Source organism: Polypterus senegalus, chromosome 10 (assembly GCF_016835505.1).
Source record: "Polypterus senegalus isolate Bchr_013 chromosome 10, ASM1683550v1, whole genome shotgun sequence".
NCBI lineage: Eukaryota > Metazoa > Chordata > Cladistia > Polypteriformes > Polypteridae > Polypterus > Polypterus senegalus.
This window is the reverse complement of record NC_053163.1, coordinates 50,601,173-50,628,525: the sequence shown is the minus strand read 5'-3', so window position 1 is coordinate 50,628,525 and position 27,353 is coordinate 50,601,173. Positions and strand designations below refer to the sequence as shown.

At 38.3% G+C, this 27,353-nt stretch overlaps 1 long non-coding RNA gene across 1 annotated transcript in view; it reads left to right on the top strand.

The window, feature by feature from the left end:
* LOC120537115 overlaps positions 1-10,252 on the top strand; it is a 64,341-nt gene extending 54,089 nt beyond the window's left edge. Inside the window, exon 3 of the long non-coding RNA XR_005635263.1 lies at positions 10,144-10,252. This is a non-coding gene — a long non-coding RNA (uncharacterized LOC120537115). The remainder of the gene's footprint in view (positions 1-10,143) is intronic.
* The last annotated feature ends 17,101 nt before the right edge of the window (positions 10,253-27,353 follow it).

Here is a 27,353-nt window from a genome sequence, read left to right as displayed (position 1 = left end):
AAAGCCCTCACTCACTCACTCATCACTAATTCTCCAACTTCCCATGTAGGTAGAAAGCTGAAATTTGGCAGGCTTATTCCTTACAGCATACTTACAAAAGTTAAGCAGGTTTCATTTCGAAATTCTACACGTAACGGTCATAACGGTCGATAATGGTCAACAACGTCCGCCATGTTGAACTTTCTTATTTATGGCCCCATCTTCACGAAATTTGGTAGGCGGCTTCCCTGCACTAACTGAAACTGCTGTACTTACTTATTTCGATGGTATGACGCCACTGTCGACCGCCATATTGAACTTTCCAACATCACCAATTTTCAAACTTCCCGTGTAGGTAGAAGGCTGACCCCATCTTCACGAAATTTGGTAGGTGGCTTCCCTGCGCTAACCAAAACCGATGTACATACTTATTTCGGTGGTATGACGCCACTGTCGGCCGCCATATTGAATTTTCCAAACGTCACTAATTCTCCAACTTCCTGTGTAGGTAGAAGGCTGAAATTTGTCAGGCCCTTTCCTTACAGCTTACTTACAAAAGTTAAGCAGGTTTCATTTTGAAATTCCACGCGTAATGGTCATAACGGTCAACAACGTCCGCCATATTGAACTTTCTTATTCATGGCCCCATCTTCACGAAATTTGGTAGGCGGCTTCCCTGCACTAACCGAAACCAATGTACATACTTATTTCGGTGGTATGCCACCACTGTCAGCCGCCATATTGAACTTTCCAACATCACTAATTCTCAAACTTCCCGTGTAGGTAGAAGGCTGAAATTTGGTACTTATTTCGGTGGTATGATGCCACTGTCGGCCGCCATATTGAACTTTTAACAGAAACCGATGTCTGTACTTATTATTATTATTATTATGTTATTTATGGCCCCATCTTCTCGAAATTTGGTAGGCGGTTTCCCTGAGCTAACCGAAACCAATGTACGTACTTATTTCGGTGTTATGATGTCACTGTTGGCTGCCATATTGAACTTTTCAACAGTCTTTGTTACTTATGGGCCCATCTTCAAGAAATTTGGTACACGGGTTCCCAACGCTAACTGAATCCTACTTACGTACATATATATGTCCATAGCCTGCAGCTCGGTCGCCGTGTGAGGCGGCATTGGTTCCCCCATCCCAACGCCTCCCACGTTGTTGGCTGCCTGCCTATATAAGACCGTCCGCCGCCCGTCTCTACATTCCCTTCCTTGCTTCGCAATGGGATTCACATCTCCTACTGATAACTACAGCCTTTTGTTTAATCCACGGCTTCTCCGCTGTTTTATTGTTTGTTTATTACAATTATAGTTATTGTGTAGGTATTTTACACTTACTTTACATTGCTCAGGTACCCATTTCCTTTATCATTCCAACCCCCATTACCATGTCTATCGAGATGATCATATTGCACGGCCATATCAGGCTCACTCTTGATATCCCGAGGAACATTATGTCTTATGTATTGAATGACTGGGACAGGTTTACGATGTGGACTGATGACGGTACAGGAGATAATTATACTACACAGGAGCACTATAAGAGTAAAATGCTTTAGCTCTTCACCTATGGTTTTGCATCTGAGTTGATGCCTGCCACTGAATTGTTCGGTTGTTGCTTTCAAGTGTACCGAAATGGCCAAATATTTTTCACCTTTCGACAACTGCCAATGCCTCTTAAACATCTTAGATTCACAGGTGACGATTTCAGTAGTGGACACTTTGATGTTTATGAATGTTTAAACTCTCAAAACCTGGATGTGATTTTATCGATGAAACCGGTTGTGTGCTCACAACGCTTGACAGATACCAAATGTCACTTCAACACAACAAATCCTGCAAATACTGTCGTAATTGAAACAAACCATGAAACTCAAACCGATTATGACAGCAGCAATCTAAGCTGTGAGATTTGAGACAAGATTACTGTTCACATGGCCAACTGTATGTTGCATCATTAAGAATAAGCTCAGCGCACAGCTTGGTCATATTACAACCGGAGAGCTGAAGTGACAACATGGTATACAAAGAGATCCTTAACAAATAATTATTGCCATATTTTCCCTCAGTTAAAAAGGTTTACTTTTCTTCTTAATAAAAATTTTAATGCAGTACTTCACCGCTGCGAAGCGCGGGTATTTTGCTAGTGAACAATAAAACAGCGAAAAACCCATGGATTAAATAAAAAGGCAGTTTCCTTGGCGAAGCAAGGAAAAAGGATGGCCTTATATGTCATTCGTTTATAAAACAGCGGAGAAGCTGTGTAAAGGCTGCTTCACAAAAAACTAGCAGAGCGCCTTATATGAGCAGGCAGTCAGCTAAAGAAGGGAATCAATAAATATCTATAAACGTAATAAACGAACAAAAAATAGCGTAGAAGGAAATAGGTAGCTGAACAGTAAAATAAGTCTCAAATAGCTACACAATAACTATAACAATCGTAATAAACGATCAATAAAACAGTACAGAACCGCGAACCAAGGAGAAAGGACGGCCTTATATGGCGTTCATTTATAAAGCAGCGGAGAAGCTGTGTCAAGGCAGCTACACAAAAAAACAGCAGAGCGCCACACTCTGAATATATTCCTCGCATCACCGTTATACCCTTTGTTCTCCCATTTCAATTCAAATGCCTCCAATTTCCAGTAAGGCTCTGCTTCGCGATGACAATTAATAAGTCTCAGGAACAGACCCTACAAAAGGTTGCCATTGATTTGAGGCAACATTGCTTTTCTCCTGGACAACTATACGTTGCATTCTCAAGAGTAAGCTCGCAGAGCTTGGTCATATTACAACCGGAGTGCTGAACTGACAACGTGGTATACAAAGCGATCATTAACAGATAGTTATTGGTATATTTTCCCTCAGTTTAAAAAGGTTTTCTTTTCTTCTTAATAAAAATGTAAAAGCAGTACTTCGTCGCTGCAAAGCGCTGGAATTTTGCTATATACAGTATATATATATATATATATATATATATATATATATATATATATGTATGTAGGTAAGTATATATATATGTGTATGTATGTATGTATGTATATATGTATATGTAGATCTGTATATATATGTATATATGTGTCTGTGTGTATATATATGTGTGTATGTATGTGTGTATATGTATGTGTATATATATATGCTGATATGTATATATATGTATATATATGTAGATGTGTATATGTATATATATATATATGTGTGTATATGTAGATATGTCTATATGTAGATATGTATATATATGTATATATGTATATGTATATATGTTTATATGTATGTGTGTCTGTGTGTGTGTGTGTGTGTGTGTGTGTATATATATATATATATATGACAGCAACACTTATAACAGTGACAAAACAATTACATTGACAATCATGTTACGTTATTTTTAAAATGTTTCCTTTTCTTTTTCATAACTTCTTTAACACACTACTTCTCCGCTGCAAAGCGCGGGTATTTTGCTAGTATATTATATATACATATATTTATATTTAGACACTTACTGTATGTAACTATTTATTGAACTAAATAACAAATTTAAGCAGAAAATACAATATTTTGAGTAAACACTCTTCCTTTATTGGGAATTACTTTTGCTTGATTTTCTTTATCAAGAACTTTTACCTAATCTTTGCCTTTGTGGATGTGCTAGATTGAATAATACATGCTTTGCCACGTGCAAAAACTGGCAACAATAAATAAATACCAACAAAATCTAAAGTTTTCTGAGTGATGGAGATGGAGAAAATGACAAATTTGCTTGCATGCTGAAATGTAGTATGAAAATTAATACAAGAATATGGTTATAAACATATATAAAGTCTGTATTGAGTTCAGTTGTCCAAATTCAAGTTACAGTTATGTCTACATATTCAGTGTATTCATTTATATATGTTGCACATTCATCTCCACATGTTGTTTTATGCAACACACTAGTTCGGAATATAAATGTGAATTTCAAACTTATGAAATCTAAAGTGTCATCTGTGAGCCATACATGAATATAAAGATATTTTAAATATCATTTTTTTTTAATTTTTAAACTACTGTTTACTGTTAGACTATTACTAAATTATTTAGTTTTAAAATTTATTTTTAATTTAATGACACTTTAATAACCTATGCTAGTCAAATTTCAGTTAAAAAATTGTGCTGCAATTTCAGTTAATGTTTTATATTATTTGTAAGAGCCATTTTCCTAGTTCTATAAAATGTATGAATATTTACTAGATGATAATGCATAAAATATGGGAGGTTCCTATAACCCCCGTGAATTGAATTGAGCTGGTATTTTCCTGTCATTTTCTAACAGTTTTCAGCAAACAGTTCTCCAGTTAGTGTCTAGCCTTGCCTTGTGTAAGGTACAGAGTCATATGGTTTTTTAACCGTGTTCTTGTTTGTGCTCACGTTCGTGCTTGCGCACGTGACCATGCCTGGGCGCATGTCTATGTGCCGATGGCCTAAGGGCCTTTTGAGTGTGAAGTAACTCTTAAAAAAAAAGATTTAGGTGTTGAACCGTATGTTTAAGGCATACAGAAGAAGAAATTAAGAACCTTTAAGTAGAGAAATAACCAAAGCTTCTTAAGAAAAACTAAGTTTACAGAAGATACATTTTTTCCTTTTTTTTGCCTTTATTCTACTGTATGTGTGTAACTATATTTCTTTTTATTCCTGAGTGGATTATTTGCTTTAACTTTCACTAAATATTTTAAAACGAACTTTTGGACTGTCAGATTTCTTTGACACGCGTCTTACCCATGCCTGACTTCGCCTTATACATCTGCGGCTACATTATTATTAGTCTAATTTAAATAGAAGGAGTGCTGAAAGTTCTTCAGATTTCCTTACAATCATCATTATATGTGGTGAAACAATAAAAGTGATTATAAGTGATATTTTTTTTCGGTGATTATTGTTTAGTAGTGTTAAGGAGAGAGATAAGAGACAGCCACTCAGATTTAGGTACCAACATTTAATAACCTCAATAATGACGGCTAGATTAAAATTTATGAGATAGAAAGAATATGCAGATGCGCTCAAGTGCAAGCCAATGTAGAGAAGTAGCAATTCACACCTGAGTGTAAGTGAACAAAGAAAAATGTCATTCACGTTTCCTGCATAGAATTTTACAGTTAAAAGAACTTGGGAATTTGGCAGTGCAAATATTGTGCTTTCTTTGATTTTTGAACCCTGGCTGTTTGTTTGTTTCTTTCTTTGAGTGATTTTCCATTTCCTAATCACACATTCAAAGTTTGCTGTTTTTCTGCCACAAATCATAACAATATGACCCAATGCCATCACTGAATAAGCCCCTCTCCAGTATTCACTAGCATAAAGTCCACCTTCACACCAAACTCTCAAGTCTGACATATTCCTGGACACAAAACACTTAAGTGACAGATTTTCAGAAGCGATCTTATTTTTGGAGTGTGTATATCATATGTCATCTCACTTACAAATAAAAATCATTTCAAAATCATGCTGCTTCATTGAAGTCACCAAAATCTGTCAAGAATCACCTGAAGAATTTGTCAAAGGTATAAAAAGCAGTCATCTTTCTTGTGATGTGACAGAACTAAGGAAGAAACACATTGCACCATGCTGTGCTCTAATGAATTGTCTTACTCTTTCCTGCTAACATTCAAATTAAAAGATGTATCAAGCTTTTATTGCTTTCTTATTGATTTACCAAGTCAAGAAGTATCTTCAGTTTTACAGATTTCCAGATGTGTAATGTTAGTGGAAAGTAGTAAAAACAGCTTTTTTAGTCTCGTAGGGTACAGTATATGAATAGGGTCAGTTGGATTTGACCCATGTCCACAAAAAAATGTGCTTAAATACAAAAATGTATATTGAACTGGTGTTGAATTGGGCTTATCAATGCTACAAGTGGCATACCCATATCTTTAGTGTTGTTCATTTACTTCACAACAGGCTGTAGACTGATTAGAAATAGTCAACATGTACTTCAATGCTGATATCAAAGTGGGGTCAATGTGTGCCCTAATTAAGAAGAAATGTGAGATTGAACTCTGGTACCTCAGATACCTTAATGAATCTTATGAGTGCAAGAACTTACTTGAGTAGAAAGAAACAGCTGATGAACTGAGACAGACACAAAATTCACCAACTAATAAATATTTGGGATTTATTTTGGTTTCAGCCTGTGGCTGAAAAATTATTTGAGGTGAAAGACACCAAATAAAAGTATAAAACCTTGGAGTTCTATAAACATTTCAAGACAGACAAGTTTGCCACTTATTTTTTTTTTTATAAGATATGGTTATATAGCTTAGACTTCATGCCCATCATCACTAAGCTTGTTCCATATCTGTCAACAAGTTGCACATGCATTCATTATGAGGCATCACTTAGTATGCAAATGGGTGAACGTTTTTTTTTAAATAGTAGTAGTCACAGAGCATAGGGAATTAATGTGTTGTTAAATTCGAAACATTAAAGCTAAAGAATTTAGTAACAGTCTAATAGTAAACAGTAAACAGTAGTAACTCTCACCCAGTCACTGGCACTGTTATTAGACAACGTCACTCTATAGCACTGACCAAAATGCCATTTCATTTTCTTTTGCCTTTGTCTGAATTTGGCATTTGCTGAGGGTGCAGAATGGTTTAAATCCATTGGGCAAAGATGATCTAGAGGAAGTGGAGATTCCTGATTAATCATTAACTTAGCTGGTGATTTCCCATTGGTTTAGTGTTGACTTGCCCAGTAGTGAAGTAGCGTTTGGTTGAAGACAGTATAAAAATTGCAACCTTGAGCAAGATGTGCCCGGATGCCATTTTTAAGGGAATAATTAAATCACTCTACCCCTCCATTTTCCTGTGGGTTATAATAAGCTGTCTTACGGTGTTCAATTCATTAGGAATGATATGAATTCTATTGAGATGAACTGAGACCCATTGTCAGTTGTGATTACACTCGGAAGTTTGATCCTCCACTACATTGATTACAGCCTTTGAAGTGACTGTGCTCATTGGAGCAACTTCAGGCCACTTAGAGTGCAGATCATATATCAGCACAAGAAAATAATGCTGGGGAGGAGCACTGTAAAGATCACCACAAATGTCCAGCTGCAAGTGCTCCAATGGGTGGGCTGGCTACTGATGGGGCTGAAGTGGTATAGGTATAGGTATCCCTGTCTTTCCACTAACCAGACAAGCAGAGCAATCATTAAAAAGGACTTTTATATCATTGTCAGTGCTTGGCCACCATGCCCAATCTTGGCACCTCTGCTTCATTTTCACAATTACTTGTGTGAAAGGAGTCCACACTACATAGAGAAAGGTTTGGGGGCAACTACCTGTATACTTGAGATAGGCTGCCAAAACAGATGTTTGTGGTTCAAATTTGTTACAAGTCTTAATAGACTTCAGTCCGACACAGTAGAGTATAGACAGGCAAAATGGCGGTTTTAAAGTCAGGCAGGGGAAGTGGTGTCATCAGGGCAGGAACTGTAAGTGATGTCATCAGGCCCCAGAACCAGAAGTGGCATCCTTGAGTCCAGGTGACATTTGCCATGGTTGGCTTGCTGATGAAAAAGAGGAAGCATTAGTGCACTCTGCTACCCACTGGTCTGGCACAGAATTATCCCTTTGTGAGACCTTCTGCTGCCTCCTATACACATGTGTGTGACACTAGGTGACCCTCACAAGCCATTGCCAAACCCCCGATCAATGTGTGTGTCATTCCAACATGACAGCTACTCTTCCATATGAGCAAATGTGATCAGTTCATCAGCTACACATTTGGGCTAGCCCTCTATAAATATGTGTATAAAAATTTGAAAAGAGTATCCACTTCTGAAGCTTGCTGGAGTTCTGTAAGTTATAAAATGTCCTGGAGAAGCCCATGCAGCAAATGAATAAGGTCATTTTCAGTGTCAGTAGCTTGGTTGTAACGTGACCACAGTATTAGTGTAAAACATGACAGTAGGTTACTTACTAAATTTTCCCATTCTGTCTTAAACTCCAGCTGGAAATGATATTGTTGTAGACAATCAGACCACTTATGCAACTGGAGGGCCTTGTGTCCTGTTTTAGATGTTGACAGCAAGGAAGTGAGAGTTTGATGGTCTGACCTCAGAATAAAAGGTCTGCCATAAAAATAAATATGCCATTGCTCACAAGCCCAGATGCATGCCAAAGCTTCATGTTCCCCAGCAGAGTATTTTGTTCGATCAGACTCAGTGCTCTGGAAGCAAATGCAACTGGCTTTTCCACTCTCTCAAGGCCAAAGCAGCGGCATCACAAGTAACTATGGCAGTACCCTCTTTGTTAAAATGAGAGAGAACTGGTGCAGTCCAGAATTGTTGCTTTAGGAAATTAAATGTTTTAGCACATGCAGAGGTTGAAGCACTGGGTGCATCCTTTTTTAGGAGCTTGTGGAGTGGGGCTGTGATAGGTGAATATTGTGGAAGCAAGTGTAAGTAAAAGGGTGTCATGCCTAAAAATGAAGCAACTTATGCAGCTGAAGTGGGTTCAGGAAAACACCAAACACCATCCACAATGGATTGGAGAGGGTTAATACCTTGTGGCGCCGAGACTGTGGAACGCCCTCCCTGATTACCTGAGAGCCCCACAGTCGACTGATGTTTTTAAACGGAATCTAAAAACTCATCTTTTTAGAAAGATATTTTGTTAAAGTATACATAGATTTTCTTGTTTTATTTTTTGTTTTTACTCTGTAGCACTTTGAGATTTCCAAAATATGAAGTGCAATATAAATAAAATTTATTATTATTATTATTATTATTATTGAGCTGATAAGTGGAACTCAACAAAATGAATTTCTGGTGCTGCAAAGATGCACAATGAGGTTGTGCATTGTGTGTAGTCATTCAATATGGACAGAGTGTTGGCTTATGCACTACAATGTCATCCATATGTACACATACACCTGGCATCACAGCCAAGAGTGATGACATTATTTTTATTTTAAAACAGCTGGGCACTTACCAAAGCCCAAATGGCATATAGGTATAACAAAACACCCCAAAGTCTGTGACGAATGCAGTGAAGTAACCTTGTTGTAAGTCCAGTTTAGTGAAGACTGTAGAACTATAAAATTGAGATATAATCTCCCCAGTTGTTGGTAGTGGGTATCTGTCTCGGACAACAGCCCTGTTAACTGCACAAAGGCCAGTACAGAGATGCAACCCACCTGACTTTTTACGTGCAATTACTAGATTGGAGAATCAGATTGGTTCTGTAATCCCTTTATCCAGAAACTACGTGGTGACATCATCTCTCAGTGCTAGTGGGGTCCATATTGCACTGGCTTAATAACAGTAGGTGTGAATGGATTAATTCTGGTATTGTGCACAACCTCAGCCAGGCATTCTAGACCATTAAACAGAGCAGGCCATTTCTGCACCCATGTACAACTGACCAGCAGGATTTATGCACAATCATAGTCAAGCACAGTAAGTCCAATTTTGAGTAAAAGGTTCAACACCCAGAATATTTGCTCCGTGCTTTGTAACATGAAAGCAAAAGTTAGAAAGAGACCTTGTTCCATAACGAACATGTAACAGCAAAGTTCCCAGAACATCAGTCTTAGTGTGCCCATAACCAGTGTCACACATGTGCGCTTGGGAGAAGGTTGATGGGCCCAAATGATGTTATTTCTTTAGGGGACGGCACTTTCATCTGATTCTTCCTGATTCCGGCCCTCGGCAGACCAGCAGAAGAACGAACAATGACATCACCACTAGCGCTTTGTCATGCACGCGTGCATAGGGAGCCACGTAAAGACCCGAGGTGCAGCACGAAAACTAATTCCAAAAGGGAAAAGAGGGACATTAGCCTTTCTCTCCATTTTTCATACAGAAAGAAAGAAGCCGCACCACCATGAATGTGCTCAGACTCCCTAATCCCGTGTTGACACTTCCGCATTCTTTCCCTTCCCTCCGTCTACCTCAGATGACGTCATGATTCCCATCAACCACGCGGTTCCTTCCCAGCATTCATTCTGTGTTATTTCCGGTCCCACTCCATAAATGTTTCCCTATTCACCATTACAAGCTGTCTGTTGTATTTCTGTATGAAAATCTCTGACCTTGAAAAGTAAACTTTACATTATACGGAGCCGGACAACCCCAAACCTTTATGTTGTGTTTATTCTTTATTCTACAGCTCCCTCTGATGATGTCACTTCCATCCCTTCTTGATGACTTCCTTCTCTTTAGAACCCACCTACCGAAGACATCACTTCCACTTCCAGCCACTGTTATCATTCCTTTTCTTTTTCAGCCATATAAACGTCTCTGTATGAACTTCATTACCTCAGTTCTGTTTTGAACTCCATTTTATAAAAACATATTTCTTTTGCTGTTTTTAGTATATGGGGTGGATGTCCCTGAACCTTTTTGCATTTCTTACGTTCCTTGTTATACCAGTCAAAGCTATAGATGGCCTCTGCAAATGTAAACTAGAATAAAATTGCTTGTATGTAACATAATTAAACAGAGACACTTTAGCATCCATGTCCAAAAGCAAAGGAATGCACATATCCTGTATATATACTACAGAAGTTAGAAGAACAAGACTGCACTGCATGAATGGATGCTGGTGTTGGATGTGAAGGTCAAGGCTGTCCAGATGCAGACAACAAGGACAAACAACAGAATCTTGGAAAATAGTTTAATTTGTTGCATTTTCTACATCTCTGCTCTCATATTGAACAACTTGGGTCCCTGTGCTGATGGTGGTTAGATCCACAATTCCCACAATATTGTCCTGAGATTGTGGGTGTTTCTCCATGCTGTAGGGCTGTGGTAACTATCTCGGCATGGTTATCAGCGAAAGTGGACTATAACGTCTGCTCTCATAAAGCATTAGCTGTCAGCTGCACTGCTGATTCAAACTGGCATCCAATCTCTATCGCTTTCTTTAGTGTGAGTTCACCAGATTCCAATAATAATCTCTCCCTCACAGGGGCACTCTATTATCTGATCTCTTATCATCTCATTTTGAAACCAAATGCTCTGCCGAAAATGAAACCACCCTAAAAGAATGCCTAGTGTTCCAGAAAAGTGTTTCCTGAGTTTTGGAACTGCTGCATTGTATAAATTGTTTGAGCCCAATGTATGAAAAACACACTGCCCTTCAGTGCCCAGACAATGGAGCAAGATGGTATGGTTGCATGCATCAGGTAGTGAGTCTAAGCTAAGTGCAATCAAATCAATTTGAAAAGACTCAAATCAAAAAGTCCAAGGCACAGAAGGATCATCAGATAAAGGTAAGAAAGGGGGTGGTAATGGAAGCGAAAGTTCAGCCATTCTCGTCGCCAAGTATTGTATCTACAAAAGTATAGTTTCCCACTTGCTAGAATGATCTTTACAGGCTCAAAATCACAACAACCAAAAAGCGCACAGTTCTCACACATGTGCAAACATATGCACTCACTTTCCATGGGCACCTGCGATTATTATTACAAACGTTTTATTATCCAACAATTATCCCAGCCCTTCATCTTCACACTGGCTGTTTTCATTTTCAAAAATGCTCATTTTCTTGTACTTGTAAGAGCCAAGAGTAATTTTCATTAGTTTTATTTTTGGTTACAGGAACGCTCACAACAAATTAATTGGGAGTAAACTGTTGGAATTCTTGGTTAGAAAATATCAGTCCCTCTGTTATTCTTTGCTGCTTCTCTAAGAGGTTGCCAAAAGAGTATGAAAATTTTGCAGATATATTTACCAAGAAGCAGTAAGTAGTTTTACATCCACACTTTTCATATGATTATGGTAGTAAATTATTGTCTGTTGCTTCTCTCTCTAAAGGGAAAGCATAGGCCCTTTCTTGTTTAGTATCTAAAGCTATGGCCGGATATAATAAAGAAAGTCACAGTAATGGCATATTGGCATTTGAGTTTTTTCTTTAGTAAAAAGCCCTGTTTTGATTATGGGAAGCTAAATAAAAATGATTAAAAACAATTATTCACTTTCCCTAATATCAAATGTGTACCCATTTAGTTGACTAATAGACGTTACAAAAGCATTTAACCTACTTGGTGTTATGTTTATCCCTGGAAGAATTAGACAAAAAAAAATATTTTTTTAACAAGAGAAAATGTTATTATGTGAAACTGAAACATAAAAATACTAAAATCTTATTCCAAAATGGATTTCATTAATTTTTTTCCTGAGAATTCTACACACAACACCCCATAATGACAATATGAAAAAGTTTACTTGAGGTTTTTACAAATTTATTAAAAATAAAAAAACTGAGAAATCACATATACAGTGGTGTGAAAAACTATTTGCCCCCTTCCTGATTTCTTATTCTTTTGCATGTTTGTCACACAAAATGTTTCTGATCATCAAACACATTTAACCATTAGTCAAATATAACACAAGTAAACACAAAATGCAGTTTTTAAATGATGGTTTTTATTATTTAGGGAGAAAAAAATCCAAACCTACATGGCCCTGTGTGAAAAAGTAATTGTCCCCTTCTTAAAAAATGACCTAACTGTGGTGTATCACACCTGAGTTCAATTTCCGTAGCCACCCCCAGGCCTGATTACTGCCACACCTGTTTCAATCAAGAAATCACTTAAATAGGTGCTGCCTGAAACAGAGAAGTAGACCAAAAGCACCTCAAAAGCTAGACATCATGCCAAGATCCAAAGAAATTCAGGAACAAATGAGAACAGAAGTAATTGAGATCTATCAGTCTGGTAAAGGTTATAAAGCCATTTCTAAAGCTTTGGGACTCCAGCAAACCACAGTGAGAGCCATTATCCACAAATGGCAAAAACATGGAACAGTGGTGAACCTTCCCAGGAGTGGCCTAGTGGCCCCAAGAGTGCAGAGACGACTCATCCGAGAGGTCACAAAAGACCCCAGGACAACGTCTAAAGAACTGCAGGCCTCACTTGCCTCAATTAAGGTCAGTGTTCACGACTCCACCATAAGAAAGAGACTGGGCAAAACAGCCTCCATGGCAGATTTCAAGACGAAACCACTGTTAAGCAAAAGAACATTAGGGCTCGTCTCAATTTTGCTAAGAAACATCTCAATGATGGCCAAGACATTTGGGAAAATACCTTGTGGACTGATGAGACAAAAGTTGAACTTTTTGGAAGACAAATGTCCCGTTACATCTGGCGTAAAAAGAACACAGCATTTCAGAAAAAGAACATCATACCAACAGTAAAATATGGTGGTGGTAGTGTGATGGTCTGGGGTTGTTTTGCTGCTTCAGGACCTGGAAGGCTTGCTGTGATAGATGGAACCATGAATTCTACTGTCTACCAAAAATCCTGAAGGAGAATGTCCGGCCATCTGTTCATCAACTCAAGCTGAAGCGATCTTGGGTGCTGCAACAGGACAATGACCCAAAACACACCAGCAAATCCATCTCTGAATGGCTGAAGAAAAACAAAATGAAGACTTTGGAGTGGCCTAGTCAAAGTCCTGACCTGAATCCAATTGAGATGCTATGGCATGACCTTAAAAAGGCGGTTCATGCTATAAAACCCTCAAATAAAGCTGAATTACAACAATTCTGCAAAGATGAGTGGGCCAAAATTCCTCCAGAGTGCTGTAAAAGACTCATTGCAAGTTATCGCAAACGCTTGATTGCAGTTATTGCTGCTAAGGGTGGCCCAACCAGTTATTAGGTTCAGGGGGCAATTACTTTTTCACACAGGGCCATGTAGGTTTGGATTTTTTTTTCTCCCTAAATGATAAAAACTATCATTTAAAAACTGCATTTTGTGTTTACTTGTGTTATATTTGACTAATGGTGAAATGTGTTTGATGATCAGAAACATTTTGTGTGACAAACATGCAAAAGAATAAGAAATCAGGAAGGGGGCAAATAGTTTTTCACACCACTGTACATAAGTATTCACAGCCTTTGCTAAATACTTTGTCGATGCACCTTTGGCAGCAATTACAGCCTCAAGTCTTTTTGAATATGATGCCACAAGCTTGGCACACCTATCCTTGGCCAGTTTTGCCCATTCCTCTTTGCAGCACCACTCAAGCTCCATCAGGGTGGATGGGAAGCGTCGGTGCACAGCCATTTTAAGATCTCTCCAGTGATGTTCAATCGGATTCAAGTCTGGGCTCTGGGTGGGCCATTCAAGGACATTCACAGAGTTGTCCTGAAGCCACTCCTTTGATATCTTGGCTGTGTGCTTAGGGTCGTTGTCTTGCTGAAAGGTGAACCGTCACCCCGGTCTGAGGTCAACAGCGCTCTGGAGCAGGTTTTCATCCAGGATGTCTCTGTACATTGATGCAGTCATCTTTCCCTTTATCCTGACTAGTCTCCCAGTTCATGCCGCTGACAAACATCCCCACAGCATGATGCTGCCACCACCATGCTTCACTGTAGGGATGGTATTGGCCTGGTGATGAGCGGTGCCTGGTTTTCTCCAAACGTGACGCCTGGTATTCACACCAAAGAATTCAATTTTTTGTTTCTCATGGTCTAAGAGTCCTTCAGGTGCCTTTTGGCAAACTCCAGGTGGGCTGCCATGTGCCTTTTACCAAGGAGTGGCTTCCGTCTGGCCACTATACCATACAGGCCTGATTTGTGGATTGATGCATAGATGGTTGTCCTTCTGGAAGGTTATCCTCTCTCCACTGAGGACCTCTGGAGCTCTGACAGAGTGACCATCGGGTTCTTGGTCACCTTCCTGACTAAGGCCCTTCTCCCCCGATCGCTCAGTTTAGATGGCCGGCCAGCTCTAGGAAAAGTCCTGGTGGTATTGTACTTCTTCCACTTACGGATGATGGAGGCCACTGTGCTCATTGGGACCTTCAAAGCAGCAGAAATTTTTCTGTAACCTTCCCCAGATTTGTGCCTCGAGACAATCCTGTCTCGGAGGTCTACAGACAATTCCTTTGACTTAATGCTTGGTTTGTGCTCTGACGTGAACTGTCAACTGTGGGAGCTTATATAGACAGGTGTGTGCCTTTCCAAATCATGTCCAATCAAATGAATTTACCACAGGTGGACTCCAATTAAGCTGCAGAAACATCTCAAGGATGATCGGGGAAACAGGCTGCACGGCAAAGGCTGTGAATACTTATGTACATGTGCCTTCTCAATTTTTTAATTTTTAATAAATTTGCCAAAATCTCAAGTAAACTTTTTTCACATTGTCATTATGGGGTGTTGTGTGTAGAATTCTGAGGAAAAACATGTGGATATGTATATATATATATATGTGTGTGTGTATATGCACGTAGAAAACCTAGGAAATATGGCATAAACTCCAATAATCTAATTAAAATCACTATTTTAGAGGAACAATGTATTAAAATTATAAAAACAGATCACAGATTAAACAAAAAATACACACAGAGTGGCGCTAATAATAATAATTTAGTTCCTATTCCAAATATCAATAACGCACATAGTACTCATCTCTGCACCTCCAAAACATTAAATATGGCACTATTAAATGTTAGAGCTTTAACTAACAAAACGTTTTTTATCAACGATCTTATTAGTGATAAAAAAATAGATCTTATTGCACTAAATGAAACGTGGCTTAGTTCAGATGCCGCGGCAGTTTTAATCGAATCTGCGCCTCCGGATTACAGTTTTACTCGTGCAGACCGCCAGGGAAAAAGGGGGGGCGGATTGGCTAACATTTACTTGAACCGATTAAAATGTAAAGATGTCAGTTTTGGTAAGTTCAAGTCCTTTGAGTATCTCGCCGTTGTTATCCATGGAGATTCTCAAGTTCTAGTACTATCCGTGTATAGACCTCCTAAATATAACGCATCGTTTTTTGAGGAATTCTCTGACTTAATGTCAATTTTAATTACTAACTATGACACACTCCTAATAGTTGGCGACTTTAATTTTCATATAGATAATCAGTGTGATCTAAAAGTAAAAGAATTTATGAACCTCCTGGATTCTTTTGATTTGAGACAACTCATAAATCAGCCTACACATAAAGCAGGTCATACGTTAGACTTAGTGATTACTAAAGGACTGAAAGTTGATATAAAACAGATCATTGATATTGGTCTATCAGACCATTTTCTTCTACTTTTTAATATAGAAATAATGATAAAAAACACTCATGAGAAGCATATTGTTAAAAAACGCTTCTTTGACTCGGCAGCAGCTTTAAAACTTACAAACATTTTAAGCAATCAGTCCGTTTATAGTGCCAGCTATAATAGCGAGGATAATGTAAATAGTAAGGTGGAAAGATTTAATTCTAAAGTAAGAGCTGCTGTTGACATAGTTGCACCTGAAAAGACAGTGAAAAAATCTTCTAGCATTGTTATACCATGGAAGACCCAAAGAGTGTCTGATTTAAAGAGAACATGCCGCAGAGCTGAGCGTCAATGGAGGAAGACTAAACTTACTATCCACCACGAAATATTAAAAGTCAAAATAACAGAATACAATAACACTGTCCGTCTTGAGAGACGCTGCTATTTCTCCAAGATTATAAATAACAATGCTAGTAATCCCAGAGTCTTATTTTCTACAATTGATCGCCTACTAAACCCAGGTAGCTCAAAGGAATGCCTCCTAAGTGCTTCCAGTGAAACCTGTGAGGCTGTCGCTGTATTTTCAATCAAAAATTAATGATATTAGAAATAACATAGTATATCCCTCCAACACTAAGGATCCTCCTAAACCCCAGCATCCTGTTATAAACAAATTAAACTCTTTCACTAGGATAGATTTACCTGATTTAAAAAAATAATCTCAATTAAAACCCTCCACCTGCATCCTTGACCCGATACCAACAAGGTTTTTCAAAGAAGTATCAGGCTAATTGATAATGTTCTTGACATAGTAAATTCGTCACTAGATACTGGGGTCTTCCCAGACTGTCTTAAGACTGCTGTAGTTAAACCCCTACTTAAGAAACATAATCTTGACCCTCAGCTCTTGAAAATTTTAGACCCATCTCTAACCTGCCTTTCTTAAGTAAAGTTCTGGAGAAGGCAGTCATTATGCAGTTAAATGACCACCTAAATAAACATGCTATTCTTGATAAATTTCAGTCAGGTTTTAGAACAAATCACAGCACAGAAACTGCACTCGTTAAAGTAGTAAATGACTTGGGTAAATGCAGACAGAGGCCATTTATCTGTTCTCATCCTCTTAGATCTGAGTGCTGCATTTGACACCATTGATCACAACATTCTTAGAAATCGCCTTAGTCAATGGGTGGGCCTCTCTGGCAGTCTTAAATTGGTTTGAATCCTACCTGACAGGGAGAAAATTTTTGTTAGTTGTGGGAATTACAACTCAAGACACATGATATCCGATATGGTGTTCCACAAGGCTCTATCCTGGGTCGCTGTTATTCTCAATCTACATGCTTCCGTTAGGTCAGATTATCTCAGGTCACAACGTGAGCTACCACAGCTATGCTGATGACACACAGCTGTACTTATCAATAGCACCTGATGACCCTGATTCTATTGATTCACTAACAGAATGTCTGACTAGTATCTCAGAATGGATGAATAGTAATTTTCTCAAGTTAAATAAAGAGAAAACTGAAATTTTAGTGATCAGCAATAATGGATACAATGAGGCTATTAGAAATAAACTGGATACATTAGGATTAAAAGTCAAGACGGAGGTAAAAAGCTTAGGGGTGATTGTTGACTGTAATCTGAATTTTAAATCACATATTAATCAGATCATTAGGACAGCATTTTTCACTTAAGAAACATAAGTAAAGTTAGACCTCTTATATCACAGAAAGATGCTGAGAAATTAGTTCACGCGTTTGTTTTCAGTCGACTAGATTACTGTAATGCACTCCTCTCAGGACTACCCAAAAAAGATATAAATCGTTTGCAACTAGTGCAGAATGCAGCTGCTAGAATCCTAACTAGGAAAAGAAAATCAGAACACATTTCTCCAGTTTTAATGTCACTACACTGGTTACCTGTGTCATTCAGAATTGACTTTAACATTCTGCTTATGGTTTATAAAGCCTTAAATAATCTCGCCCCATCTTATATATCGGAATGTCTGACACCTTATATTCCAAATCGTAACCTCAGATCCTCAAATGAGTGTCTCCTTAGAATTCCAAGAACAAAACTTAAAAGAAGTGGTGAGGCGGCCTTCTGCTGCTATGCACCTAAAATCTGGAATAGCCTGCCAATAGGAATTCGCCAGGCTGATACAGTAGAGCACTTTAAAACACTGCTGAAAACATATTACTTTAACATGGCCTTTTTATAACTTCATTTTAATCTTAATTTAACTTAATCCTGATACTCTATATGTTCAATTTCCTCAAAATAACTATTCATGGTGGCTCTAAAATCGGTACTGACCCCGATTCTCTTTTCTGTTTCTTTTTCTTGCGCCACCACCACCTACTCAAAGCTCCATGATGCTCCAACAATGATGGACGGATTAAAAGGCAGAAGTCTACGTGACCATCATCATCATCAAGCCCTTCCGTTAGGTAGAATGCCCAGAGGGGACTAGGCGGTCTCTTGGTCTGGAATCCCTACAGATTTTATTTTTTCTCCAGCCGTCTGGAGTTTTTGTTTTTCTGTCCCCTGGCCATTGAACCTTACTCTTATTCGATGTTAATTAATGTTGATTTATTTTGTTTTATAATTGTGTCTTTCATTTTTTCTATTCTTTAATATGTAAAGCACTTTGAGCTACTGTTTGTATGAAAATGTGCTATATAAATAAATGTTGTTGTTGTTGTTATATATGTAGATATGTATATATATGTAGATCTGTATATATATGTATATATGTGTCTGTGTATATCTATACTAATAAACGGCAAAGCCCTCACTGACTCACTCACTCACTCACTCACTCACTCACTCACTGACTGACTGACTGACTGACTCATCACTAATTCTCCAACTTCCCGTGTAGGTAGATGGCTGAAATTTGGTAAGGTTATTCCTTACAGCTTCCTTACAAAAGTTGGGCAGGTTTCATATCGAAATTCTACGCGTAATAGTCATAACTGGAAGCTGTTTTTCTCCATTTACTGTAATGGAGATGAGCTTGAAACCCGTGGGGGCGGAGTTTCGTGTGACATCATCACGCCTTCCACGTAATCACGCAGTACATAGAAAACCAGGAAGAGGCCCAAAAAGCGCTGAAGAAAACATGCATTATATAATTGAGAAGGCAGCGAAACAATAAGAAGCGAGCGAGTGACATATACAACCATATTCATGAGTTCTGCTACTTCGGAAACAAAGCACGATGTAAACCTAAACTTTAAATTAAGTTTATAGACAGGCTGCTGCTGGCGTTTGTAATTTAGTGCCTACCCATATAAGGCCGTCCGTCAGCGGCAATCCAATAGCAAACTGCCACGGGTAAATATTCACGGGTGAAGGACTGTGCTTATGCAGAGGAAGATGAGATGGTCAGGGTGGTGTTTGGCACAAACTCAGCGAAACTGCGAGAGAAAGTTTTAAGTGCCGGGACTTTGGTAACATTAGATACAGCCATGGACATAGCACGACATGGCACCAGCACAGCTGGGAAACTTCGATGCATGTACACCGAGCGGCTCACGTGAACTGATGCAGTGCACAGACAAAAAGGAACAGTTCCAAAGAGCGCTGAACAAAAAATGAATTACACAATTGAAAAGGCAGCAAAAAAATATGAAGCGTCTGATACATACAAGCATATTCATAAATGCAGCTACTGTGGAAACAAAGCACACAGTGGAAAAAGTCAATGTCCCGCTAAAGGAAGACAGTGTAAAATAAAAAATCCCGTGCATGCAGTGTGTCGGGTCTCAGATAAAGAAGAAGACGAGCTGTTTATTGATGCAGTAGGAAACAAATCGATAAATGAAACCTGTCATCTTTACAACGATTGACAAACAAGGAATGTAACTTGAACACAACATATCCTACAAATACGAACCTGATTGAAAGAAATAATGATAATCAAATCCTTGATGACAGCAACACTCAGTAAAACTCACAAAACAATTACTGTATATTGACAGTCATGTTACATTATTTTTAAAATGTTCCCTTTTCTTTTTCATAGCTTCTTTAACACACTACGTCTCCGCTGCGATACGCGGGTATATATATATGTATATATATACCCCGATCTACATACTCGAATAATGGATACTTTATTCGCCATCAATGATTGTTTTGGTAAAGCCATACTCAGTGTATTCATTAGATGAACGGTAAAAAGTAAGAGCGAGGGGAGGATGACTTATTGAGGCATGCAGGCTGTAGTGCGCGTCAACTCTATCTGAATTGCGCGATCACATTTGAAAAAATATATCTTTTCAAGTTCTATTTAGTCCATATGTGTCAAACTCAAGGGCATGGCCACATCCGCCCGCGTGTAATTATATCCGGACCCCGAGATCATTTTATATACTGTATTATTGTTATTAATGGCCCGGGTATATGAAGCGCTGGTAATACAATAAACTACAGATCCCATTATGCAGCGCTTCAGCTGCCTTGCCGAATACTTACCGCGTTAATCAAGTCTAGCTTATGATGCTGCAAGTTATTGCGAAGCTAGCTCACACGATGATGAAGAGAAAAGTTGATTCTGAAAATAGAGCCTTTAAAAACCGATGGGAGGCTGAGTATATGTTTACTGAACCCGTGTGTCTCATTTGTGGAGCTAATGTGGCTGTAATTACAGAATTTAATCTAAGACGGCACTATGAGACAAAACATCAGGGTAACCTGAAAGACCTGAATGCAATGCAGAAGATACAGAAAGCAGAAGAATTAAATAAGAATCTGACACTTCAGCGGACGTTTTTACCCGTGCACAATCACAAAGTGATTTCAAGTGAAGCTGCTTTTATGGGAGACACACATGCACCAGTGCAACTTACCCCACTTTCCCTGTTGCCAAGTAATGTTGAACCAAGTCGTCACTACGGTGTTCCCAAAATACGCACTTTGCTGATAAACTGAGCGCACTGAGTTTGCACGGCGCTTTGGTGACTTTGAAGAACAAAAAAAGTCTGTCTACTTGTGGCTCGAACCTTGTGCATGTTTGGTAGCACATATCTGTGTGAGAACCTCTTCTCAGTGATAAAGACTAACAAAACAGCACACAGGAGTCGCCTCACTGATGAGCACCTGCAATCCATCCTGAGAATCTCCACAACACAGAACCTCACACCAAACATAAACGAACTTGTTGCCAAAAAAAGATGCCAGGCGTCCAGCTCTAAAATGACATATGAGCAAAGACAACTGAATGATTTGATTTGTTATTGCTGAAAGGAACACATTTTATTTATATTTCCAGGTTTTGTTATGCAGCATGTTCATATTTGAATTTGTATAATTTTGACAGGATATATTTTTATGGAGAGCAAAATCTTTTGGGATATTTAAAATCTAAGTTTATTTTTTATATAAAATTACATAAGAGTAAAGAAATTTGAATGTTTGTTCTTTTAACGTTTACTTTATTTCTAACTTGTATAATTTAGACAGGATATATTTTTATGGAGAGCAAAATATTATAAGTTGTTTAAGGTTTGAGTTGATTTATTCACGAATAATATTCCTGTCTGTTTTTACCATTCCTACCAAAGATATTTCTGTCGACTAAATAAAAATTCCTTCTATTTAAAATTTAAATAGAACTTGAACAAATACGATAGTTCATAATATCCATGCAGACTTGCACGTAAGAGCGGGAGTTATCCGTTTTAACAAGCAGCGTATTGCACTGATACGAAATAGCTGTGTGTGTATATATGTAGATATGTATGTATATGTACATATATGTTTATATATGTGTGTGTGTATGTATATATATATGTATTTGTGTGTATATATGTGTGTGTATGTATGTATGTATGTGTGTATGTATATGTATGTGTATATATGTAGATATATATAAACAGTATGTATGTATATATGTGTGTGTGTATATATATGTGTATATGTATAGATATGTATATATATATGTTTATGTGTGTGTGTGTATATATATATATATATATATATATATATATATATATATGACAGCAACACTCATCACTCACAACAGTGACAAAACAATTACATTGACAATCATGTTACGTTATTTTTGCAAATTTTTCCTTTTCTTTTTCATTGCTTCTTTAACACACTACTTCTCCAGCTGCGAAGCACGGGTATTTTGCTAGTATATATATATATATATATATATATATATATGAGTGTGTGTGTGTGTGTATGTATGTGTATATATATATATATACAGTAATCCCTCCTCGATCGCTGGGTTATGCTCCAGAACCCCGCGATAGACTAAAATCCGCGAAGTAGAAACCATATGTTTGTGTAGTTATTTTTATATATTTTAAGCCCTTATAAACTCTCCCACACTGTTAACATTATTAGAGCCCTCTAGACATGAAATAACACCCTTTAGTCAAAAGTTTAAACTGTCCTCCATGACAAGACAGAGATGACAGTTCTTTCTCACAATTAAAAGAATGCAAATAGATCTTCTTCTCTTCAGGAGCAGAGAATTTCAGAGGGAGAGACAGAGAGAGCGCTCGCAAAGAAAAGCAAACAATCAAAAAATCAATACTTGTGCTTTTAAGTTTGCTGCAGCATTTTTAGAGGAGCGTCAGGATCTTCTAAGCAAACAGCCTCTGTGCAAACAGCCCCCCTGCTCACTTCTCCTCCGTCAGGCGCAGAGAACGTCAGAGAGAGAGCGAGATTAAAGCAACAATCAAAAAATCAATACATGTGCTTTTGTGCTTTTAAATATGCCGAGCACCGCAATAAAGCGGCATTTTTAGAGGAGCGTCAGTATCTTTTAAGCAAACAGCACCTCTGCTCACAACCCCTCCGTCAGGCGCAGAGAATGTCAGAGAGGGTGAGAGAGAGGCAGAGACAAGCAAACAATCAAGCTCCGCTCGGGATGCATATCTTATAGCATTGAGGAGTTTTAGTTAATATGTAATACATGCTCTGATTGGGTAGCTTCTAAGCCATCCACCAATAGCGTCCCTTGTATGAAATCAACAGGGCAAACAAACTGAGGAAGCGTGTAGCATAAATTAAAAGACCCACTGTCTGCAGAAATCTGCGAACCAGCGAAAAATCTGTGATATATATTTAGATGTGCCTACATTTAAAATCCATGATAGAGTGAAACCGCGAAAGTCAAAGCGCGATATAGCGAGGGATTACTGTATATATATATGTATGTGTATGTGTGTATATATGTATATTTATCTGTATGTATGTATGTATATATGTATATGTGTGTGTGTATGTATGTATGTATATGTATGTGTGTATATATGTTAATATGTGTATATATGTATATATATATGTAGATGTGTATATATATATATATATAGATATGTGTATGTGTAGGTATGTGTATATGTAGATATGTTTATATGTACGTATACAGTGGTGTGAAAAACTATTTGCCCCCTTCCTGATTTCTTGTTCTTTTGCATGTTTGTCACACAATATGTTTCTGATCATCAAACACATTTAACCATTAGTCAAATATAACACAAGTAAACACAAAATGCAGTTTTAAATGATGGTTTTATTATTTAGGGAGAAAAAATCCAAACCTACATGGCCCTGTGTGAAAAAGTAATTGCCCCTGAACCTAATAACTGGTTGGCCACCCTTAGCAGCAATAACTGCAATCAAACGTTTGCGATAACTTGCAAGGAGTCTTTTACAGCGCTCTGGAGGAATTTTGGCCCACTCATCTTTGCAGAATTGTTGTAATTCAGCTTTATTTGAGGGTTTTCTAACATGAACCGCCTTTTTAAGGTCATGCCATAGCATCTCAATTGGATTCAGGTCAGGACTTTGACTAGGCCACTCCAAAGTCTTCATTTTGTTTTTCTTCAGCCATTCAGAGGTGGATTTGCTGGTGTGTTTTGGGTCATTGTCCTGTTGCAGCACCCAAGATCGCTTCAGCTTGAGTTGACGAACAGATGGCCAGACATTCTCCTTCAGGATTTTTTGGTAGACAGTAGAATTCATGGTTCCATCTATCACATCAAGCCTTCCAGGTCCTGAAGCAGCAAAACAACCACAGACCATCACACTACCACCACCATATTTTACTGTTGGTATGATGTTCTTTTTCTGAAATGCTGTGTTCCTTTTACGCCAGATGTAACGGGACATTTGCCTTCCAAAAAGTTCAACTTTTGTCTCATCAGTCCACAAGGTATTTTCCCAAAAGTCTTGGCAATCATTGAGATGTTTCTTAGCAAAATTGAGACGAGCCCTAATGTTCTTTTGCTTAACAGTGGTTTGCGTCTTGGAAATCTGCCATGCAGGCCGTTTTTGCCCAGTCTCTTTCTTATGGTGGAGTCGTGAACACTGACCTTAATTGAGGCAAGTGAGGCCTGCAGTTCTTTAGACGTTGTCCTGGGGTCTTTTGTGACCTCTCGGATGAGTTGTCTCTGCGCTCTTGGGGTAATTTTGGTCGGCCGCCACTCCTGGGAAGGTTCACCACTGTTCCGTGTTTTTGCCATTTGTGGATAATGGCTCTCACTGTGGTTCGCTGGAGTCCCAAAGTTTTAGAAATGGCTTTATAACCTTTACTAGTCTGATAGATCTCAATTACTTCTGTTCTCATTTGTTCCTGAATTTCTTTGGATCTTGGCATGATGTCTAGCTTTTGAGGTGCTTTTGGTCTACTTCTCTGTGTCAGGCAGCTCCTATTTAAGTGATTTCTTGATTGAAACAGGTGTGGCAGTAATCAGGCCTGGGGGTGGCTACGGAAATTGAACTCAGGTATACACCACAGTTAGGTTATTTTTTAACAAGGGGGCAATTAGTTTTTCACACAGGGCCATGTAGGTTTGGATTTTTTTTTCTCCCTAAATAATAAAAACCATCATTTAAAACTGCATTTTGTGTTTACTTGTGTTATATTTGACTAATGGTTAAATGTGTTTGATGATCAGAAACATTTTGTGTGACAAACATGCAAAAGAATAAGAAATCAGGAAGGGGGCAAATAGTTTTTCACACCACTGTATATGTATGTGTGTGTGTATATATATATATGACAACAACACAATAACAGTGACAAAACAATTACATTGACAATCATGTTACGTTATTTTTAAAATGTTTCCTTTCTTTTTCATAACTTCTTTAACACACTACTTCTCCGCTGCGAAGCGCGGGTATTTTGCTTGTCTATACTAATAAAAGGCAAAGCCCTCACTCACTCACTCACTCAATCACTCACTCATCAATAATTCTCCAACTTGCCGTGTAGGAAGAAGGTTGGTAGGCTCATTCCTTACAGCTTACTTACAAAAGTTAAGCAGGTTTCATTTCAAAATTCTACGCGTAGCGGTTGACGTTTGCCATGTTGAACTTTCTTATTTATGGCCCCATCTTCACGAAATTTGGTAGGCGGCTTCCCTGCGCTAACCGAAACCGATGTACGTACTTATTTCGGTTGTATGACGCCACTGTCGGCCGCCATATTGAACTTTCCAACGTCACTAATTCTCCAACTTCCCGTGTAGGTAGAAGGCTGAAATGTGGCAGGCTTATTCCTTACAGCTTACCTACAAAAGTTAAGCAGGTTTCATTTCAAAATTCTACGCGTAATGGTTGACAACGTTCGCCATGTTGAACTTTCTTATTTATGGCCCCATCTTCATGAAATTTGGCACTTATTAGTACTTTGGTACTAATTAGGTAGAAGGCTGAAATTTGGTACTTATTTTGGTTGTATGATGCCACTGTCGGCCACCATATTGAAGTTTTCAACGGTCTTTGTTACTTATGGGCCCATCTTCAAGACATTTGGTACGCAGGTTTCCAACGCTAACTGAATCCTACTTACGTACATATATATGTCCATAGCCTGCAGCTCGGTCACCGTGTGAGGCGGCATTGGGTCCCCCATCCCAACTTTTCCCACATTGTTGGCTGCCTGCCTATATAAGGCCGTCCGTCACTCCAGTCTCTACATTCCCTTCCTTGCTTCGCCACAGGATTCACGTCTCCCTGCTGATAACTACAGCCTTTTTATTTACAGCCTCCTACCTAAACGGGAAGTTAGAGAATTAGTGATGAGTGAGTGAGTGAGTGAGTGAGTGAGTGAGTCAGTGAGGGCTTTGCGTTTTATTAGTATAGATATACAGTATATATATACCCCGATCTATATACTGTCAAATAAACGAACCACATGCCGTGGCGCAACCCAAGAGGCTTCGCCTCTAGCGCTGACATCCGAGGTTCGATTCCCGGGAGGGGGGCAGTGAGTGTGTATGCCTGATGAGCCCAGAATTAGGGCGAAACATGTGCCGCGTACTCTTTGCATTATTTGACAGTAAAACTATTTTTATATATATATATATATACACATATATTATATATACACACACACATACATATATATCAGCGCTTCCCGATTCATTTTACCCTCGCACCCCCTGTGATGGACGATCCCGATTTCACACCACCTTGGTTTGAGAAAAAGTATGAAAAAATATGAGGTTAACGCAGAAAAAAAGATCACCAATTGAAGCTTTGTGTAAAATGGATACTTTATTCACCATCAATAATTGTTTTGGTAAAGCCATACTCAGTGTAATCCTCCTTCCATTTTCAAATTTTTTCGCGACTAGCCATGATTAAATGAACGGTAAAAAAGTAAGAGCGAAGCGACAGAGACTTATTGAGGCAGGCAGGCGAGAGCACAATAGCATGCAGGCTCGATGTGGTGCGTATCAAGTCGATCTAAAATGCGCAATCAGATTCGAAAAAAATATATCTTTTCAAGTTCTATTTGGATATAAGTAGGTTCTATATAGTCGACAGAAATACCTTTAGTAGGAATGTAAGTTGAATTTAGTCTTTAAATTTCTATTAAATTAAGATTTTGTATAAATAATGTATTTCATTTTTCTTCCTCAATGGATTCTGGCACCCCCAGCAACAGCTGCTCGCACCCCAAAGGGTATATATATATATATATATATGTGTATATATATATATATATGTATATGTGTATATGTATATATATGTTTATATGCGTGTGTGTGTATATATATATATATATATATATATATATATATGACAGCAACACTCAGTGACAAAACAATTACATTGACAATCATGTTACGTTATTTTCAAAATGTTTCCTTTTCTTTTTCATTACTTCTTTAACACACTACTTCTCCGCTGCAAAGTGCGGGTATTTTGCTAGTTCTAAAATATTACTGATTAGATCCTGCCATGTTTTGAAAAAAGTCTGTACAGATCCTCTAAATGAGTATTTGATTTTTTCCAATTTCAAATAGTATAAAACATCGGTTTCCCACTGACTTAAAAAAGGAGAGTTAGGATTCTTCCAGTTTAGCAAAATAAGTCTGTGTG